We start from the raw sequence: 24,562 nt of genomic DNA on the forward strand, positions 1-24,562 counted from the left end.
TTGAGTGAACTTAGAAGTGAACATTTTTATTTTAGTTATTTCCTAGTGGTATTTGCTTAAAAAAATTTATTATTTTATATCAGAAGAGAGCTTTAATTTTTAGTTTAGATATATTTAAATATTTTTATTTCTTGCCAAAGGACCTTTAAAAATTACTACACGGTTTGTCAATTCTTTGTGGAAAATAGAGTGATGAACATTCTGAAACATTGTACTTATTGGTTTGCCAGTTTAAAATAAATCCATTATTATAATTTAAAATTGTGATTTTTATTTAAGACAAACCAGATAGTATTTAATGGTTTAAAAATCTAGTAATACATTTTACTGAATATTCACTCGCAGCTTACTAATAAAAAAATATTGTATATCGTCTTCTATGTCTGAATGTTAATTTCTACAATACAAGTCGTTATAAAAAAGTACATAAAATTTAATCACTATTTAAATTATGTTCCTTGTATTTAAATTCTATTACTTACTTAGACATGAATTGTTGCTAAGCAGTTAAGCAGCACTTTACCTGATGAAAATAACGTGTTACCAGTGGATAAATCTCATTTTAGTTTCTACTAATCCTGATGGTTTATTTTTTTATATATATATATATATTGATAGGTACTCCTATTATATTTAGTTTAATAAATGGAAAATTTGATGATGAGCCGTTCTACGAAATTTGCTGTCTGTAGAACGCAAGATAACTTCGACAGTAGAAGAACTGGAGCGAACTACTGCATCTTAAACATAGATTGGCGCTGGTTGAAGACATGAAAAGGGCGTTTCGTTCTCTATTAAACTTGCCGTAACTACCGGCTGGTCTGAGGGAGACTTTATTGATAGCCTTAAATCATTATAGTAAAATTGTCAATATAATAAATCTAGAATAAAATTTTATTGTACTAATGAAACATTTTTTATTTCTTAGTATAATGGGATATTAATTCTATTGGTATTTATATTATATAAGAATTTTTACATCTGTAATTATTATGAACTGATAAAGAGTTCGTACAGTACTCAGTATTTTTTAAAGTTGTTGTACATACAACTTTTAATTCACTAACATTTTAAAATGTTTCAAGCTTGTATTTAAGAATAGACGGAGAATAATTGTGTGTTATTATTTGTTAATGAGCACTAAATCTACAAAATTAAATTGGAAAATATAGCATGCATTACTTTTATTGATGATAATGCATTATACATATTTTGATTATTGTAAAATAGAGGCGTTGGTTTTAAAATTTCTGAAAAAGTAAACGAGATATGAAATTTGTTTGAAAGAGATTAGAAGATATACGGAATATAAATGAGGTTATTTTCTCCAATACCATTTCTCAACAACGTCTTTACATCAGTGTTTGTCTCGGATTTAAAAACTACTTTAGCACTCTTAAACCTCCAAACGAGCAGGATTAATATTTTGAGTTTATATTTATCTTTTGCAGATAATTATAAGTTGTCTTTAACTTTGCTGACGACCATGCTTTACATTTCAGTCAGAACTACTGATATTCCCGTCTATTAACCTTTATTGATCTCAATTATTACAAGTTAAAAACATGTAATAAAAAAGCATACGTACTAATAGAAACTTAGGATAACTACAAACACAAACGAAGTAGCTTACTTCTGATATGTTATAAAGTTTTGTTATAAAATAATTGACAGATTTAACATATATTCATAACTTTCATTTTCATATAAGCTTGTTCTTCGTGTTTATTCATGTTCTTAGTATCCCGTCCACTACTTGAGGTTTAATCAGCAATCGTTTTTTAGCTTTACTTTAATGCCCGTTGCTGTATGAAGTATTTAAAATTTTAAAATCGTGTCTTCAAAAGAAAGGTTCGTAATAGCCTTCTGATTCACAAACAGGCATCAAAATGTTTTTGTTATAGTAAAGTTTCAAATATATACATTCAAAATGTCAGTAAATTTAATGAGTTGCACATGATTTAAATTAAATTTCAATAATTTAGAAGAAGGCATAAAGAAAGAAAACGGCTTCCGTAACCAAAAAAAGTTTGTAAACAATTCTTGAAAATTTTTTTTATTAAAATAAATTTATATGTAAATTAAAGTTTCCTTAAAGCCGTTTTTACAATGTACCAGTAGTTATTACAAGATGATGTGTATCTGATGAGTATGATATAAAGTTTTGCTACTCGTAAACACGTATTAATATAGGGTTTTTCATTTTGGGTAGGTATACATGTTGGCAGCCTGTGGCGGCCATGTTGTTTTGGTGTCAGCTGTTTAATTTGTGAATTGTTGTTCAGTAAGTTCTGCCATTTCATTACAATTTATTTTATCATGACAAGTTACACGATTGAGCAGCACGTTCAGAGGATTAAACTTTATTCTCAAAATGGATGTTTACCAGTTAAAACGTTCCGTGCGTTGCGACCATTGTACGGCAGACGCGGAGGCCCTTCAATTTCAATCCTTCAACGTTTGGTAGCTAAATTCGAGAAGACCGGATGGGTAAACAAACAGCCTACACCCAGACGTCAAAAGAAGAGCAGATCTATCGAGAACGTCGCCACTGTCCGTGAAAATGTGCAGAGGGACCCGAAGCAGTGAAGTCTTCGCCTTGCACAAGAATTCGGCTTTTCGCAAACTTCAACTTGCCGAATTTTGCGTCTGGATTTAGGCCTGCATCCGAACAAAATCCAACTGACCCAGGAGCTTAAAGTTTATGACCATAGACAACGCCGTTTGTTCGCCAAGTGGGCTTTGGAGCGTTTAGAAGAGCACCCTAATTTCGGCCGAAAAATTATCTTCAGCGACGAATCACATTTCTGGATGAATGGCTATGTTAAAAAGCATAATTGCCGTATATGGGACAACGCAAACCCACATGAGGTTCACCAGGTAGCGATGCATCCACAAAAAGTTACTGTTTGGTGCCAAATTTTGGGCTGGCGGTGTGATTGGTCCGTATATTTTTGAAAACAACGTTGGTGAGGTCATCACTGTGAACGGCGAACGCTACGGAACGATGATAACGGATTTATTTTAGCCCAAATTTAACGATATGGATGTAAACGACATGTGGTTTCAGCAGGACGGCTCTATGTGCCACACAGCGAACGACACAATGAACATTTTGCATGAACGATTTGAGGGTATGGTTATCTCTCGCAGTGGTGACGTGAATTGGCCACCGATATCGTGCGATTTGACGCCCATAGACTTTTTGTATGGGGTTTTGTGAAATCTTAGGTGTGTGCAAATAGGCCTCAATCAACCTATGAACTTAAGATCAACATAACCCAGGCTATCGCTCAAATCCAACCGGATTTATGCGACAGAGTAATTGAAAATTGGACCACTCGAATCTGTATTATTGTGGGAAACCGCGGTGGATATTTGAACTATGTTATATTCCACACACAATGGCATACATGGGCCTTTCAAATGAAAAAGAAATTTCGTTAATATATCATATATAGCTTGTTTTATTTCATCTCAACATCTACCCGCCCAAAATGAAAAACCCTATAGTTAAATTTATAATAATTCCCTCTATAACATATTTTATGTCAAATATAGTACAGTCACCTAAATAATTTGCAACATTTTTAACATTATATCACGGTAATAATGCTGCATTAACTTATTTGTTTTAAAGTCTTAATAACAGCTGATGTGAAAACGTCCAAATACATGGACCACAAATCATTATTAGTTCTTTTAGTTTTCTTAAGCGTTGGTTGGATTCAATCCCATTCAAAATGGATCTATAGGAGTCATCTATTAACTTGATTGCTTTAGCTAATGTGATAGTGTCACATGATTGACAGGGGAACAATGCTTGGTAGATTGCTTTGTTATTAATCTGTGATATTGTATCGCTTTCTCATAAATCGAACTCGTATTCTCATTAGAATGACATGTCTAGTTAGATAAAATAATTGATTTTATTTAATAAAGAAATACTTCTTTATATGAAAAATTATTTTTACCAATAATAATAAAAGTTATTTAATTATTTATTTTGCACATTTTTACATAAATATACTCGCCAATAGTTGGGAGAAATAATTGAAAATTTGAACTACTCAGTAGAATTTTGTATGATATATTTTACTAGTTACCTTTTTTACTGATTAAATTAACTGATCAAGTAAATATAAAAATATTATACGTCTTAAGGATGTGATATGTAACAAATATAAACTGGCCTATTGACAGACATAAGATTTTACATGAGGTGAAATATAAAGAAATTACCAGCAATAAACACATACAAAAAGTGAATTTTAACAATTTTCTATTTACACACACACACACACACACACACACACACACACACACACACACATATCTTATATATATATTTCTTGTGTGCGTGTGTATGGTCCTAAAACTCCTCCTAAACGGGTGGACCGATTTTAATGAAACTTTTTGTGTGGTCTTCAGTTGGATCCGAGAATGGTTTAGATTCATAATTCGGTCCAATTTTAATAGTTTATTTCATTAATTTTTTAATAATAAATTGTTGTTGATGGTGGAGTGTTTTACATTGGATCCGCCAGACTGCGCCACGACACGTAATACAAAGTGAACTGTTACTTAACAACTGTGAATATTTTCAGCTGAAGTTCATCAAAGAGGCAGAAAACATTTGCTGTTCACATTTAAAATTTAGAAAGTTCATATTTTAAATTTGTAAAGTGCTTGATCAGTAGTGTAATGCAGATTGCAAAGATGAAGTTTCACCAATTGTTCTACGTAAACATTATAATATTACAACACAGCCATAATGTTTTTCTATGTTAATTCCAGCCGACAGTTTGTGCTGCTATCAAATTTGTGCGTTGTTTTGTAACATTCTGTAATTATTGTGTGAGTGCTAATTGTTGTAATACATTAATAGAGATTGAAGATGTTTGAAGTGCATAAAAAACTATAGTTATTTATTAAAGTTATTTAACTCATTTTGCAAATTTATTGAAGTGAGTATATTGGTCGCATAGGCCTACCTCAAATAACCTAAGTAGCATACAAATCAAAAGGTTGTGTTTCTGTGTGTGAATATTGTTAACAGTTTATATAATCAAGTTTTAAAACTAATTGGATTTAAAATAATTTGTTGCAATTTACATTTTTTAGTCTGCAGTCAGAATTGGTCACATAGGTTCAAATTAAGTAGCATACAAATCACATGTGTGCTTAACTACTTATAGTTAATAGTGTAGCAATTGGTTTTAAATTAAATTCTGTTGGCCAGTTCCGATATTATACTGTAATTTTAAATTACTAATTTTATAACAAGTATATTTTTTTAATTTACAACTTTAATTCATCGTTAATGCTATTGAATGTACAATATTTTTTGTTAATCCTTCAGGAATGTACATAAACAAATTAGATGGTTTTCCCGATAGGGCTGAAGTATAATAAGTGGCCTCCATCACAATCGAATTATTGATATTTCTGAATAGCCTATCCAAATTACTATCCGAATTGGATTATAGTTATTTAATAGCTGAAGTATAATAAGCAGCCACCATCACAATCGAATTATTGATATTTCTGAATAGCCTATTCAAACTACTGAATTTCATTATAGTTATTTATTCGGTCAATATAATTAAATTTTTAATTATAAATTGTTGTCGATGTTGGAGTGTTTTATATTGGATACGACAGACTGCGCTACGACAACGTAATACAAAGTGAACTGATACTTAACAGCTGTGAATATTTTCAGCTGAAGTTCACCAAAGAGGCAGAAACATTTGTTTACATTTAGATTACATTATTATAAAGTGCTTGATCAGTAGTCTAATGCAGATTGCAAAGTTAAATTTTTTCACCAATTGTTCTATGTAAACATTATAATATTACAACACAGTTAATCAATAATAGTCTTGAAAGCATAGAGTAAGCATAAACATATAAAAATAACACCACTTCTTATTTCATATATTCTGTACTCACTTTGGAGGATAGAGATTATCCAGATATAAAATTGGAAGTTTTAGCTTTTAACTGAAATTGACAGTTTGTGCTGCTATCAATGTGTGTGTATGTTGTTTTGTAAGGTTCATGTTTCAAAAGTAAATACGGCAAATAACATTAAAATATAATAGATTGAAGTTATATAAAGTGTACTACGTGGCCGAGTTATAAGTTTTATAAAAGCCAACAGGCAAAAAGAAGAAAAATAAAAAATAAAAACATCGTGTAATTATTGGTGTGAGTGCTAAAATTATAATAGTACATTAATAGAGATTATTGGTCGCATTACCTCAAATAACCTAAGTAGCATACAAATCAAAAGGTTGTGTTCCTATGTGTGAATAACTATTGTTAACATTTTAGATAATCAAGTTTTAAACTAATGGATTTAAAATAATTTGTTGTAATTTACATTTTTAATCTGCAGTCAAAAATTGGTCAGATAAGTTCAAAATTAAGTAGCATACAAATCACATGTGTGAATAACTATTGTTAATAGTGTAGGAATTGGTTTTAAATTAAATTCTGTTGGCCAGTTCTGATACTATACTGTAATTTTAAATAACTATAATGAAATTCGGTAGTTTAGATAGGCTAATCAGGAATATCAATAGAGGTTATCCAGATATAAAATTGGCAGTTTTTAGTAAAATACACTTTTAACTGAAATTCGTAAATATGAAGTGTGCAGCGATTGATCGGTTAATTTTTTGTTTATAAATAAATTGTTTTTTATCTTGGCATGTTTTAAATTGGATCCAGCAGAATGTGCTACGATCGCAGTTTCAAATGTTTTTCTATTTTAATTCCAGGTTTTCCCTACAGTTTGTGCTGCTATCAAATTTGTGTGTTGTTTTGTATCATCGTATAATTATTGTGTGAGTGCTAATTGTAATATTAAATTAATAGAGAATCACATGTGTCAATAACTATTGTTAATAATGTAAGAATTGGTTTTAAATTAAATTCTGTTGGCCAGTTCTGATACTATACTGTAATTTAAAGTAAACTATAATGAAATTCAGTTGTTTGTAATTCAGACCTACAGGGAATACTTATTTAGTATATTAGATAAATTAAATTATGTTGGCCATTTTCGATACTATACTGTAATTGTAAAAAACTATAATGTAATTCAGTAGTTTAGATAGACTAATCAGAAATATCAATAATTCGATTGAGATGGTTACCGCTTATTGCACTTTTAGCCTTTAAGTAACTATAATCTAATTCGGATCGTCATTTTAGTAGTTTAGATAGGCTATTCAGATATATCAATAATTCGATTGTGATGGTGGCCACTTACTGTACTTCAGACCTATAGGGAATACTTATTTAGTATTTTAGATACCGTTGTCTACGTTGTTATACATTTTTATCTAGAAGTTACTTAATTAAAATTACATATTCAATAAGTTACTCATATTCATTGTGTACTATTATACAGAATTTTATTTTTTACAGAAAAATGCCACGTCTTCGTGGAAGAGGACGAAATAGTTATTCAATCATCTGATTTATATGCTACTTAATTTTGAACTTATGTGACCAAAACTGTTAACAATAGTTATTCACACATAGAAAACACAACCTTTTGATTTGTATGCTACTTAGGTTATGCGACCAATATACTCACTTCGTTCAATAAATTTTCAAAATTAGTTCAATAACTTCAATATATAACTATAGTGTTTTATATATTTCAAACATCTTCCAATCTCTATCAATGTAATATTACAATTAGCACTCACACAATAATACACGATGTTACAAAACAACACACATATTTGATAGCAGCACAAACTGTCAGGAAAATCTGGAATTTAAATATAAAAACATTTGACACTGTGATCGTAGCGCATTCTGCTGGATACATGTAAAACATTCCAAGATGGTCCACTCATTTAGGAGGAGTTTCAGCTCCATACACACGCACACAAGAAATATAAATATAAAGATAATGAAATTCTGTAATTTAGATAGGCTAATTAGAAATATCAATAATTTGATTGCGATGTTGGCCCGCTATTATAATTCAGCCCTTTAAATAACTATAATCTAATTCAGTTCGTCATTTTAGTAGTTTAGATAGGCTATTCAGAAATATCTATAATTTGATTGTGATGGTGGCCACTTATTATACTTCAGTCCTGTACGGAATACTTATTTAGTATTTTTAGATAAATTAAATTCTGTTGGCCAGTTCCGATACTATACTGTAATTTTAAATAACTATAATGAAATTTGGTAGTTTAGATAGACTATTCAGAAATATCAATAATTCGATTGTGATGGTGGCCGCTTATTATACTTCAGGCTTTACATAACTATAATCTAATTCGGATAGTAGTTATATAGGCTATTCAGAAATATCAATAATTTGATTGTGATGGAGGTGTTATACTTCAGCCCTATCGGAAAATCATCTAATTTTTTGTGTATACTTCTGAAGGATTAACAAAAATATTGTACATTCAATGGCATTACGATAAATTAAGTTGTAAATTGAAAAAATATACCTGTTATAAAATCGTTTGTTTTAAATTTTTTATCTTCAGATTAAGTAAGTTTTCATTTAAAACATCCTCTACATTTCACATCACTCATGTTATACTCACACACTATCGGTTGCTCGAAGTGTGATTAAATGTACATGTGATGAAGTTAGATATTGTAATAACTTTTTAATAGACATTTTTATCAAAACAGCCCCAGATTGTTACAGATTAATCAAAGTTTAAAAATTTCGCATTAAAGACGTGTGTACAGGACAACGTCTGTCGGGTCTGCTAGTATATATATATATATATATATATATATATATATATATATATATATATATATATATATATGTCGCAGCGCTTATACTATACGTGTTATTTACTTATTCACGCCTTTGTTTATCGTATTGTGAATTATTTTAAAATTTTCATTAGTGTCACTGTGCTTTAATATGAAAACACTTATTCTAATTAAAAAGGTTTAAAAATGTATAAATGGTATGAAATAGGGTTACAACATTGAGTAGATTTAATTTGTTCAGTAAAATGTTCTTCTTTACATAATATCTAACAATTTAAAATTTTTGTATACTTCAAGACAAATTGGTGACATATTACTGCAACTAGTTAGCGGATAACTTATTAGATTATTCCGGATCAAATATACGAGCTAATAAACGGACTTCTCATAAACTTGTTTTATGTTTCACATTGAATTTAACCTATTATTTTCCTAATGTGTTATCAAGATTTACTTTAATGGTAAGAACAATAACGTAATCGAAAGTTGTAAACATAAGTTTCTACTGCATCAGAACATTTATTATTGGGATATTTCATACTCACTCGCAACCTTATAAATTAGGCTCAAAGTATTTACATAAAAGATGACATTCAAACAATAATAACCCGTTTATATCTTTATTGTCTTGTATTAGACGCAAATTTTGCTATCTAAAAACTTTGAATAAAAATACCACCGATTTGCTAAAATAAGGGGTATGAGGTAATGATTTATAAAATTGATTTATAACTTCGGATATGAGTGCGTAAATGTTATTGTTGTAAACATTGTGCCTTTCACTATAGTTGAAAATAGACTTTACTCTATTAAAAATAATAAGAAAAAATAGGACCATATTTCGAGCCTTAAAGCACTCCTGAATTAGTACAGAAAAAAATACAGAGAGAGTATTATAAGTAATTAGCGTGAAGAACTCATATCGTATATTAAAGAAAAGCACCAGGAAAAGTTTAAAGCCTCAGCATATATATTACAAAATATTAGACGCTTGCCAAAAACTGACATGTAAAATTATATTTTACTCTCAAATTGATTATAATTATCATCTGCATTTTATTATATTCTACGATGAACAGCGGTTGTGGAAAAGGTTACAACAAGAAGTTTTCTTACCATAACGCTTACTCCATGCTTTCGTAATAAATTGTTAAAAAGTTTTAAATAGTTATGAAATTATTTATTCATAGGGTTGTGCTGACATAAAACAATGTAAAAAAAAACAGTCGATTACATATATAGGGTCTTCCATTTAATATTTCGCTACTATGGGAACCGAGGGGATGAGAAATGGGAATATTTTCTACTTTATAGACCACTAAGATGTTGTCCAAAGATAATTTGTAATAGGGCAATTTTTTATTACAATGGACTTTACGAATATCCTTGTAAAATATCAGTAGAATCATTTGGACAGTTTACTCGGGAAACAAAGCAAATAAAATGCATTTTCGAATTTATAATATTACTAACACTATTTTATTACTATTTTATCTTCGCCCGCAATTTTCTAGGTTTTACTTTTGCATGAGAACTTCCTATATTGGTTCGATTGAATGATATTTCCAACGCTAACGTCACATTAATTTGCGATTAATAATTTTTGAAAACGACACACACATTTCAATATGAGGTACTTTGATCGGTGGTGGTATATTCACAATTTTGTATAATATACTGTGTTACATTACATACATAAGTAAATTAGACTTTATTAAAAGTTTGTACAAAGGATAATGAATATCTTATTAAATATAAATTATGTAGAAAAAATACAACTATATCCTTGTCGTCAATTATACCGGGTTGTCATAACGCTGAAGAAAGTTAAATCAACCACAAGATTGGGACAAAGAAAGTTTAAACGATATTCTCTTTTATAAGGAAAATGCTGCTCTTAAACAAGTCCTCAAATTTAGTTTTTTGGCCTGAAAGGAAAAAACTCCGTACAGCAGCTTGTCAGTTTATTATTGCTTAACAGTTCTTGTATAGCATGTTTGTTTAAATATTATTATTCTGTTTGTTAAAGTACCAATTTTTATCTGATTACTCTTTATTAACTTACATTTTTTTCCAAAATATCTTACAGTTGATTCGAATGTGCCATTCGAATCGTTATATTTATGTTCTTGTAATACGTTTACGGCTGGTATTAAGTATGTAAATTTATATTGCTGTTCATGACAACAAACATTGTATTTCAACGCAAATACTTATTAATACGTATTGAAAACGTACAATGAATGCCCCATGAAGTTAAAAATTTCACTTAAAATACGTAACATAGTCATTTACATTTGTAATAATAAAATCCCGTGCTGGTGATAACTCATTACTTAATTGTGGCATTACATAAAACTATGGATGTTAACCAAAAGAGCCAAGGAGGTGTTAGGGCTATCGGGAATGGAGAGCTCACTACACTTAAACATCACGTTGTGTATGCTCTAGACCATTCCAAACTTTAATGCTCTTGGCAGCACTACTTCTAACTCTTACATTTTAAATATGCTGGTTAAAGCGAGTTTGACAACGATTAAAATATCTGAAACAATGTTAACAGATTGTTTAATAAAATCTTTAAACTAAGATAAATATACGTTTCACGTAAAGGGGAACTTAATAAATTATAAAATATACAATAGTTCCTTTAATTTATATCATTAGCAATCTTACGCTTTATTTAAATGCTAGTTACGCTTACCAGTTAGGAAGTTATATTTTACGTGTTTGAGGATACAGGTATGCACCCGCAATAAGCTATTTTTGTACTAGAATCTAATATCGTTCCTAAAAGTAATAATTTTCAGTAAAAGGTATTTATTTAAGGAAATTACTTATTAAATACATTTCATACATTCAAAATTTGGAACCTAACAGCACATTTCAAATAAGATTCGTCTATTTATTTTTTCAACCCCTCTCAATCCTTAAGAGCTAGTAACTTAATATTCATTTAATATAAATGAAGGTATATAAAATAAAGGTTAAACCTTTATATCTAATTTCTTACTAAATTATTAAAAGAAAACCAATTCTTGCTCTAAAATGATAGAAGACAATATTTTTAGATTCCTGTTTATTTTATCATTTAGCTATGTTAAGATTTCATATAATAACATAAACTAAGGGTTATTTTTGATTGGTATTGTCCATTTAGCTAGTAATAATGAAATATAAACATACCTTAAATTCATATACAAGCCTTCGTAGTGTGATTTTGGACGATCCCGTAGAACTTCTGGTGGATTTCCGACCAACCTTACCAGGTTGGCTGTAAATATCAATGTCTCTTTTAGTTTGTTTTATCGTTGTGTAAGTAATGTACTTTTAATTAATGTAACTCTGGAGACTAGTCATATTATAGTTTGAAACATAAAATATGGAGGAATTAGCAAGAAATAACACACCCAGAACAGTATTTGCATGAAATTATCATTAAAATTCGCTTAGTTTTGAGAAATCATATACAGCTGTTTTCAATATGTGGGGTGCAACTCAAAAAGGTTTAATATTTCAATCATCATGTTATTTAGGGTATCAACAAATTATCAGTCTGTAACATTTATCGATATGAGTTAAACATTTGCTTAATGAAAATGTGAAATACAGTGGTTATAATGTAGCTACGTGTGTGCTATGGGTTATTATGTTACTTATATAAAATAAACTATTTGCTATTATGTTATATTAACAATAAAACATTCATTGAAATTTTGATATTTGTGGACCTAAATTTAAAAAATCTTTTGGAAAATAGTTGCACTGCAATTTTCACTGGGAATACTTATAACATTGGTCTCTTTAATTAAAGCAACGTTAGTTGGTTTTCTAAATCCTTATTGCTAAAAATTTTGACCTAGACTTCCAATTCCCATAGATAAAACTTTGGAATCCTATCCAACGTTTATTTTGAGAATCCACAGTGCACTTAGATTATTTATATTGCACGGATTACATTACCTTCTCGGTATTTTTAAATCATAGGATATATCTGCCGTTTTGGTATATCTATATTTAATAAAACATCTACCTAAGATTAAATTAAAGGTTCATAAAAATCATTTATTTGTGTAATGTACTTTATAATGATAATCTAGGTGGTAAATTTCGAGCTAAACTATTGTAATATAAAGTTTGAATTTTGGTAATATTTGTTCCCAAATGTCATGGTTTGGGATTTGTAAAGACACATGGTCTCTGTAAGAAAGTTTTCATTACCTATAAATTTTAAGAGATTTCAACCATAATAAACCTGTGACCTCTGACATGTTCCATAGTATAAAAGCATTTTCTATTGGAACGCCATGTCCAACGGAACAAGTTCGACCCCCAAAATAACTTAGATAGATTTCGTACTTTTGGAGCTACAAAATTTAAGATGGCTATTTCAGGACAATTTACCGTTATCTAAGAGGGGAAAACATACCCTTCTCGTATAGATTTAACATCCTCGAAGGTGTTATTTTGTTAGAATTTCCAAATAGTTTTCAAATCCATATAATCTCTGGAGATAACCTAGATAGTTTTGGAGTTCGGAGTTCTCCGGTCATGGGAATCTTCTGCTCCTTTGAAAATTCTAGGTCACTGAATGATCCTCGTCATATTGGAGTATCCAATATTTTAATAAATTATCACTAATAATAAGGTTGTTATTTATTAAAGAGTTATAAACATAAAAAACCTTGAATATAACAAATGTCTATAGACAGAAAAGTTCCATGACCCTAGACCTCCGTTCTTTGGATCAAAAATGTAGAATAAATATCCCAGGTTTTCATTCATCGTCAATAAATCTGGGAGGATTAGTCACAATTATTATTTACAATCAGGCCTTTTTTATGAATAACCATTAAACCAAGTAATATTCATGATATAATATTAGTTACACTATAACTTTAACTTATTTAACTTATATATAAATTTGTTTAGTTAAAAATTTACAATAAATATCCTAGGTTTCCATTTACTGATTGATCAGTGATATTAATTCTTCTTGTAATAGTCATTGTTATTATTTGCCACTGGGCAATTTTTTTATTTATAAAGATTAAGAGGAAATAATATTTATTAAATAGTACGTATTAGTTCCATTATTACTGCAAAGTTGTATACATATTATATTTTTTGAATTGGTTAAGGATTATGTGTGCAATTATGATGACAGATAAACAACGTTTGTTTGTAAGCCACAAAAATATCTACATTGTTCGTTGAAAAGTTATTTTAAAACACAAAGTATGAATAACAGTCAGCAGGCTCAACGAGGTGGGTACAAGTCAGTCGGTGACATTGTGATGGTGACGACTCCTATATATGTCTCACTTGTTGACATTATTACTTGTTAGATTTTCAAAATAGTGTCGTTATATACTGCTTATTATAACGACACGTTATTTACTTCTTGTTTCTTTTTTGCCCATAATCCTTATTAATCGATCCATATACATAAACGTGTAACTTTTGTAACTATAAAGGTACTCTTTCTCCTTAAAATTAAATGGGCCTATTTTAGTTTTGTTGGCATATATTTACCTTATTTTAAATGACTGATTATTATGTGTATTCATTCATTACAAATATTTTATCCAACCTGTGTGAAAAGTCATAATACTATTTTTTGATGAGAAAGAGAAGTTAGAAACAAAAATATATATTATTGTTCACATGTGTTTTAAATAACAGTTTTTAGTCTAGTTGTAACCCAGCCGTGAAATTAGCTATAACGTTTTGCCCAGTTAGCAACTGTTCTTTGTAATTTAGTTATGAAACTTTGGTATGGAAAGTATAATAACTATTTTCTTACTTCAAATGTTTTTTAATATATTACTCAACACATTATATTGGTGACTAATATACGAGCAGGTTAATTATGACAATTACATACACTTAACACAAAATTAGGTTGTATACCAAGTCAAATATTAATGTGTGTATTAAAAATAATGAACTAAATTTTAAAACTTAAAACTTAACGTATAGTGTACAAAAAAGGCAATGCTTGTAACAGTTTACATATTGAAATCTATAAGAATTAAAACCCAACATAATTTCATTTTTCATTTAAGTAAGGAGATGCAGAAGGCCATTCAAATAATGCTAACACCCTAAGCCTGTTTTAAGATGAGAATTTTTAAAATTAATATCTAATCATCGTATATTATAACTTTATAATTTGTTTTATATAATCATAAATTACATAACGAAGGGGTTCTCTGAATTATCTCTCTACTGTAAATATAATTATTTATTATAAGGCCTCTGAGAGGATTAAAAATTTCTTAATTATACCTAGTAAACCAGTACAACATGTGTTAAACACAATAAAATTTAATAAATTTAATATAAGTATTAATTCAATATTAATTATCTATGTATTAATATCGAATAATATCATCACGATATCAATGGTTTAGGATGGTAAGTGGAGGAAGATTCTCTCATAAATTTTAAGTAATCTCATAGAAGCTTCAAAATTAAACGAACATACGATATTTGTATCAGATGCAATCTCAGATATTTGCAATGAATATATATTAGAAAATATTTTTGAACACTATGTTTTGAAGATTGAAATGTGCCATTTACTTCAGGTTATAAACTTCTAATATATAAACATGCCCAACAACTTCAAATTTGAAAAAGTACGGAAATTATTTATTACTAAAAAAAGTCAAATAATAACTACATACACCGTCAGTAAGAACTCTATTCTAGGATAAATAAGCTTAAGTAATGAATAGAATAGAATAGAATATATTTATTGTCTTTAAGTATTGTGAGCAATGGAAATTGTCAATAATAAACATATGGCATCATAATGAGATAAGAAAAAAAAAACAAACAAACAAACAGAGATTGTCCTACTGAGCCACCAACAACATCAACATGATCCATTATAAAGTCAGAACATATTATTAACATTCAAATACGAAATATATTTAACAAGAGCCACAATAAAATTTATAGCAAATAACAAGGATGTTTAAAACATAACAATAAAAACAGCTGATGTTGAGTTATTAGGGAGTAAACAAATGATACTGCACGAAGGAAAGAACACTAATAAATATATCACTCACACGAGGTAAGAAAAAAAAATATTTATGTCATTCCCTGGCAATCGTGATACGTTATCTGAAACAAAGAAATCAGGATAAACATTTCCGGAAGGGAGGCTTAGAGGGCAGTCATTTTCTGCCTAAAATTTTGGTCTTGAGCCTTAATGCCATAGTGTGAGTAATAATTCTTAAACAAAATTAAAAGAAGATTTCCAAGCGCGCGCCTGTTAAAAGGTTTGAGAGCACTAGTTTATCTTTCACAGAATGCAATAAAAGTTTGCATATGCAAAACGTTGCTGTACAACCACTAAATTGAGTACTTTAAGACTAAAAGCTGAATTCTTTAAGGCTGTAAAGACACCACGACTGATTGACTGATCGAGTAGTGCATCTACTTAACACATATTATGTAATAAAATACTGTCGTGCAACAAGGTGTATAATTTTGTGTTATCCTGTATCTACGCTGTAATTCGATACAACTTTAATCTTGTTACTTTTATATCTCAACAATTAAATTTATTTATCTGTCCAATGTGGCCATAAAATAATTTTATTTCCTTTATTATGTGCATAGAACTATTCAACCACAACTTGCTTCAGGCTTTTTAAATAGTATCTAGATAGCTTGATAACTTGCTTCAAAGATAGAACTGTAAGATGCTATTCATGCGTAATTCGAACTGTTATTGAGCAGAATAGACAGTGTTTTAGTACTGAATCCCCTCTTACTGAACTTAATTACTATATTACAAATGCAAAAGTCAGTGGATAACAGTGTTTCACAGCTCAAATAGATTAAGCTATAATATCGAAATATTATTTAATAATGTCTAGTTTACTTTCAATACAATGGCAAACTATGTATCATACATAAACCCCTTTGCTATTTTTGGATGTTTAACCAAAACATTAATCAGTTACGTTCTCAATATAAAAGAGTTTTATGTATGCAATCTTTCTTGTGAGACATTATTCTTTTGTAAATATTTTTTTTTATTTTAAGGATATACTCGCATATCATTTTTAGAATAACTTTACAGTTGGACTCAGGATACTGGTTTCATATTAAATTTATGCTACCCATTTCGTACCTTCAAAACCGTTAACTAACATGTGTTAACAATGCCTAAAATCCAGCCTACCTACTTTAGACCTGCTAGATCAATATATTTTATAAAAATTTATACATTAGGTTATGTTATTCAGTCGAAACAGATTTTGTGCAAGGGAAAAGCATATTATGTAAAACACACCAGTATCTTAATAACTGTTTTTAAGATAGTTCAATCCGTTACCAAACGAATATCAGTCTGCAACCCGGCACTTTCACATTGAAACTGAACATTTACGACTCAATTACAGATTGACAAGTTTATTCCACAATACGCTACCGTATCTATGTAGTTCGTAGATTTCCTTATAATTTGATCTAATATTAACAAATTAGGGTTAACAATTTCTAAAAAACAATTTTTAGTAGAACAATGTGGTACAAAGTTCTACAAAAATTATATTCGAATTAAGCTATAAATCATGAGTTACAAATTTAAATAATGAATAATTTAATTTAATGTTATGTTTTGTTAAAAAAAGAAACATAGGTTAGAGAAAGATAAGTAAAATTCTTTGGACAGCCGCAGATATTATTGTCCAGGACATAGGGATCTTAATTTCTTAATATCAGTCTTTAGAGTATTGAACAGCGCAAAACAGCACCCAAAGCAAAACGTTTAAGATCTATTGAGGTTTCCAAAGTGATTTTGATTTGAGTTGGAGATAAAAGATAATATCACCCTCTCTGTGGTACTAACTCAACAAATAAGTCGACGTAACCAGAGGTATATTATCTTCATTTTGGTGAAGAGATCATTATATAAATGTTTATGATCACATTTAAAACTTACTCGTTTGTGAATGCTTAAGAAAAGTTAGTAATACAGGCTTTTTACTGAGTTTTAACACATTTTTTAAATCAGTATTATATTATTGAATATATTGTATGTATGAAATGTATGTATCAAATGACTCCCTTGGCTTCAAAATGTTATAAGAGTTCGATAAAAGTTTTCCTTATAATCGTGATTTTAAGATGAAGCTTATTCTTAAACAATATTTAAAGGCTTGATAAATGTTACTTTAATAAATGTAAAATTATATGTTTTTGTTTTCAAATATAAAGTTTTGGTGTCTTTAATGCATGCTTTTATAAGACCACTATGCCAACTGAAAAATATTATGTCTTATAAGTATTATAAAATTATAGAAAACACCAATGTTTGTAAAGACAACCAGAAGGTTTTTTTTTAATAGTTTCACATTACATTATTTGATGAGTTTAATGTAAGTTTTTATATTTTCCCACTAGCTCGTGAACGAAAATAAATAAACAAAAACTATATATATATATATATATATATATATATATATATATATATAAAACTAAAAAACCACATTTACATTTAGAAATTAGCTAGTTACAGCAACACTGATGAAGTTAGTGGTTTAAGATCTCAACTATCAAAGTCAAATACAAACTAATCCCAAACAGTGTTTAGCAATATTTATTTGTTGTCTGTTTTAAAAACTTTCATGGATGTACGAAAGATTACAATAAACACTAAGTAAATGTTATATATTATAATATTTAATTTTGTGATTAAAAGTATGACAAAATAGTAAAATAATAAGATTCTATAATAAAATACATCACACTGTGAATGCACAGAGGATCAGATAAACCAAGAGACCAACATTAAACCAGACTTTCACTCGTTAGAAGCTCTGCTTGAATCCTGGCTTGACAGCTGGCCAAACCGAGAATACTCTGGAAGTCAGTAACTATGCCAGTTCCGGTGGTAACTACGTGGTGCCCCACAGTATTCTAACCGCTGTCAGTTTTGCCGTTTGGCATGCTATAATGCCATACCTCTGAAATATATATCGAGAATAGTGACCTAAATGTTTATTGATGTAAATATATGTGGTTTGTACAGTCTATCCACTGTAGAAAATACGTTAAAGTCATAATCCTGTAATAGTTTCTCATAACTGATTTTGAAACTTGAGCTAATATATACTTGAAGTAAATAACATTTTTAAATTTACCTTGATCAACATTTGAAGACTCTGATGATGGCTAACATAAAATTTGAAATGTGTCAATAATATGTTACGAGACCCTTAAATATTAAATCTCAGGATAATACACAGAATTAAACATGAATTAAATGAATGAGTCGTGCGCTTAGGTTTTAGCGATTTAGCAGTTAAATTTCTCATGAATTTATTTAAACCAGAGTCTGATGCTCATTATCATGCTCCTCAGAAACGTTCTCAATAAGGCCTATTTCAAATACGTATATATGTATTAAAAACCAAATATGGAACTTATACATTAAAATAGAAAAGATTTAATAAAACATGTATGTGAACTAAAAATTTCATACAATTACAAAGAGAGACATTGTTCTTTGTTGTAGTCATATTAGTTTCAATTTTTATTATGAATAATAATAGTTTTTTTCTTATTTCTTTTTAGTAAAAAGGGAGATTTAAATAATGACAATATTAGCTGGTTTGGTTTGTAAAATTATCTGTAAAGATAATTTTAAAGTGTAAATGTTATGTAAGATTGTAATTTTTGTATATTAATTGATTATCCTAAGACTTCCCTTTGGCTTCTGCCTATATACGAGAGAAACTTGGGATAGAGAAGTCCAAATATCTTTTTTTCTTCCTACTATAAAAATGTGAATATTACCCTTCACAATGCATTATAAATTACATGTCAAATTCCCTTATTACCTAAATGCTATATTCCATATTAATTTTTATGCAATTCTTTTTAATTGCACATGGCAATTTCGCCTGGGCTGTAATGACACTGTAATTTCGTGAACTACAGTTAGAATGCCTTTGCTCTAATTCCGAGCTTCCATCCTACATGTCAAATTCTTTTTCTTTGCCCCTCCAGTATTATATCCACTTTTCACTCCTAGGATCTTTAACCATTCAGCCTAAATCATTGTGAAGTTTGTTGTAATCTTTAGTCTTATTAGTTTACCTGCTCATTAAGAGGCTATGATATATTCAAACAAGCATTCGAAAACAAAACAAATCGAGTCCTTTATAAAAGAAACATTTAACTAAATAAAAACTAAACGCAAACACTATTTTGCTTGAAATCGTGCCAAGTAACCCAGCGGCTTCAAGAAGAAATGATATAGCTAAATCAAAATTAAATCAAAATCATGCTTAACTCGAAGCTAACGAATACTGGTGCCACGTCAAGCTACCCAGCGCTATTTAAAAGAAACGCTAAATTTATAAATCGTAAAGGATATAAAGGTTACCCCGAAACTATGGAACACTATTGCCACATTACCTCAAGCGGCCCAACAGCCTTAAAAAGAAACGATAATTTAATGTAAAATAAACTAAATCATCCATAGCCTAAAACTAAGGAACACTGGTGCCAACTTACGTACTGCTACCTCAAAAGGAAACGATAACTGTATAGAAACTTAACGCGAGCAACTAATAAAAACTTGTTACTAGTAAAAATATTTTATTTCCCGATATAAAATAAACGACCTAATAGCGTTGTACGTACTGTATATAATTAAACCTTTCTTTTCTCGGCTATTTCATAAATACGTGTAAAAATACAAGTCTAGACTAGGCAAATTAATATAAAATACGGCTTCGACGTGAATCTTACTGCATCGTTTCGAGGGGCGAAGTGAGCGAGTCAGCCAGGCGCAGCGTACTTACATGTACATGCCGTAGTACCTTACCCTAAAGCCGCGTTTACACGAGGCCAGTTGGTAGTCCAGTTGACTGGCGCCAGTTTATTGTGAGAACTGGAGGCCAGCTGACTGGCTCCAGTAACCGTTTTAGACGTATCCAGTTGACTGCCGCCAGTTGAGCTAGAACCATGGAGGAGAGTGCATCTACAAGCCTCATCCGCGTTGAGTTGAATAACATTTTTCGAGATTTGTGTCGAGATTTTGTGAGTGAATCCTCTAAGGTGCTGCAAGAAGAACTTAACAAGAAACGAGAGTGGACAAGAAAATGGATTTTGCGGAGAGATTCATCTGGGGCCTCATCTCAGCTGTTATCAGAATTGCGATTAGAAAATCCCATTGAATATAGAGCTCTATTGAGAATTAGTCCTGTTATTTTCGATGAACTTCTGCATCGAGTATCACCCTTGATTGCCAAACAAGACACTGTTATGAGAGAAGCTCTAACTCCCAAGTTAAAGTTGGAAGTAACATTGGCATATTTAGCTACGGGAGCAAGTTATAGAGTTCTACAGGCTATGTTTCGAGTTTCGAAACCCGCAATTTCAAAATTTGTGCCAGAAGTTTGTGAAGCTTTGTATTCCTGTCTGCAGGAGTTTATTCAGGTACACAACATTTAGCTTAATAGTATAGTTGCAAACTTAAAAATCAATGTTACTTTAATCAGTTTTATACAAACCATATAAAAAAATATAAGATTTATTTTGCATTATTAAGTTCATTGATAGAAACGTAAACATTAACATGACATGACTTATGGGTCCCTTATATAGGGGGTTTTTGCCCCCAAGTGACTATGGTATATATAGTCCCCCTATAAAACGCCTATGGTAAAAATGGATATTAAAGGATATTAAGTAAGGACTTTTTACTGAATATAAGATTTGTTTAATTTCACTCACATAATTTTCATTACAAAATTTAAATTATACAAACAAACTTGTATTCAAATGTTAGCATTGGTGTAGTAGTAGTCGGCAAGATAAGATGCGCCAGTCTCAGTTTTTGGTGGTGGGGGAACTGGACTGGCGTCAAATCTACTCCTCAAGCCAGTGCATTGGATCGGCTTTTTCCCACTGGACTGGAGTGTCAGCTGGCGCCGGTAGCGTTTACACGAGGCCAGCTAGCAGTCCAGCTGACTGGCTCCAGTCAGCTGGACTGCTAGCTGGCCTCGTGTAAACGCGGCTTAACGCTGTAAGGCACTCCGCCTTTGAAGCGATCTCTAGCGGACTTATACTGTAACTCTGTGGTGTTTTTACCTGTTCTGGCTGGACTTCGTGGGCTGACATCTTCTGCGTTGATGTTGTGCTTCTAGGAAGTAGTAAATACTAATTTAAAATAATTTAAACAATTATTGTAGGTGAACTAAATGAAGTTCATAATATGTTATTAAGACAGAAAATAGCTTTATTTATAAATAGCCCGTACTTCCTTAGCCCTTGTAAAAATATAATATTACAAGGTATAAATGAACCTATTCGAATACTGTAAATTTTAAGATAATTGTTAATCTTTCTTAATTAAAATGGAACTGAAAGGTTTAGTTTGCCGTTAGCAGCTGAGCATAGTTTTCTTATAGACTCGTAAATAAGTAGCTTTATAATAATAGTATAGGATAGCATGAATAATATCATGCTGGCCTCACAATGATTAAATTTTCTTACGACTTAATACAAAATTAGCGTTTTTATGTTTTAACTTTGGTTTACATTTTCTCCAATTGTCACATAATACGATAAAAACTAGCAATCCCTGTATTAAATTAAGTAAACGCAATAACATAGATTGGGAGATGATAAATGGGTCCTAGACCATCAATCTACATCACAAGATAACAAGGGCTAGACTCTGGGCCACATCATCTCCAGCTCTTGTAAATATTACAATAGAAGCTTAATTCATTGTTCTTAGTCATTCGAAAGAAATATTCATTGTATACAATTCAATATTTGTAACAATTAACGGAATAAATGTAGGCTATATTGTTTATGTTAACAAAGTCTTAAAATATTTCGGTTTATTATCTGTATATTAACGGATTTTAAAGATTAATTTTGTTTCTTCCAATTTGTAATTACCAGATAATGTATTTTATTAGATTGGGTGAACTAAAACAGTTATTTAATTATTACAGAGTCATGGCATAAACGTCCCTCATTGGGGAAATGACATTTACGTAGATAATTGCTTTATATCGAGATAACCGAAAGGAAATTGTTGGTATCTAGTCCTAATTAACTCACTGACGGAATTGATTAATTATGACTTGGCATAATTAAGAAGTTGTTACAAAATAAATCTTTTTTGTCAGTATTATCTCCATAACTTTGGTTTTTAACTTTCACAATAATTTACATTTGAACCCTGTTAGTAAATAGAAGCAAATTAGTCACAAAAATGACACAGAATTTTAATTTTTATTTTGTAACAGAAATAATTTTATCTGTTAAAAACACATGCTGTGGGTTTATTATCTATATCCCAATAACAATAATGCATTTGTTAGTGTTACTAATTACCTAACCAGTAAATCTCTTTGCTTGCAGTATGGCTAAACCATTCTCGTTCCATCAAACGTCAGTACCAACAGGAGTTTAGGAATGTTCAAGCCCTTTGACGTGGTTTAATGCTATATGGACTTATGACCTCATTTTGTGGTTTGACATCCATAAAGCGCGGCGACATTGACATCCCGATATGTAGTTTTATAATGTGGACAATTGTTCAAATTATTCCGAATAAGTGTCTATAAGAAATAGATTTAGACAAACCAAAGGACATTATTTTCATAAAAATTCTTTTCTTCTAGTAGATGTTGTAAATAATATTTACTGGTAAAAATGAGATATTTATTAATATGTTTGGTATATTTGTAAAATAAATTTTTTTATTAGTAAAGTATACCCTGTTCTATTCTGTTACAACCTTATTTAATCTGTTTTCGTAACGTAATCTATTTTCCTATTTAATCTATTCTGATCGTAATACAAAACAAGGTAAGAGATTATCTCACAATAGCGATGAATGATACTGAGGTGACGTATTTTATCAATATTACTTTACCGAAACTTACAATCCGTGCGTTAATTAAATGATAGAGTTTATATTTTTGGAACAAAGAGTTTTTGGGCTTTCATATATTGGGGCTTGTAGTATTTAATTAAAAGCAATAAATTATACACATTTTTAATTTAACATTACATTAATATAATATTATTTGAGTTAATTATTAATTGCTATGAATGGTGTGGAACAGTCTGACCTGGAATCACATACCTTGGATCTAGTTTTCCTTATATCTCTATACTAAATGAAGGCGTGGAAAACTATAAATGTAAGCTGGGTGAGTCAAATAAATGTTTAAAACCGCATTAAAAGCGTGTTAATACATTTTTAAACAATGTACAAATAATCCATACTTTTATCAATAAAGATATACTAAAGGTTTACTATCCATATTTCTACATATTTCTGTAAAGCTTATCCCAAATATTAGATCGTGGGACGTATTTTAAATAATTTTGTAAGGTTCGATGGAGTCGAAGGTCATGTCTCTTTCTAGTTGTTAGTAAAAATTTAAATGGATATCCTTAAAGCCAACGAGAAAACACAATAAGAGACAGATCTGTAACTCAACCATTACAAACACACATATATATATATATATATATATATATATATATATATATATATATATACATATATATATATATATATATATATATATATATATATATATATTATATATATATATATAACATGTGAAAGTTTAATTTCTGGATATGGATATCAAAAAATAACACAGAAATAGTTATTGATAAAACTTGATTCAAAGATTGGATTTTAAGCAAACTCTTGCGTTTACCATCCCTAGTTTTTAGAAACTTTTATTATTTGATCACTATTATTTTACCT

This window comes from Homalodisca vitripennis, chromosome 4 (assembly GCF_021130785.1).
Source record: "Homalodisca vitripennis isolate AUS2020 chromosome 4, UT_GWSS_2.1, whole genome shotgun sequence".
NCBI lineage: Eukaryota > Metazoa > Arthropoda > Insecta > Hemiptera > Cicadellidae > Homalodisca > Homalodisca vitripennis.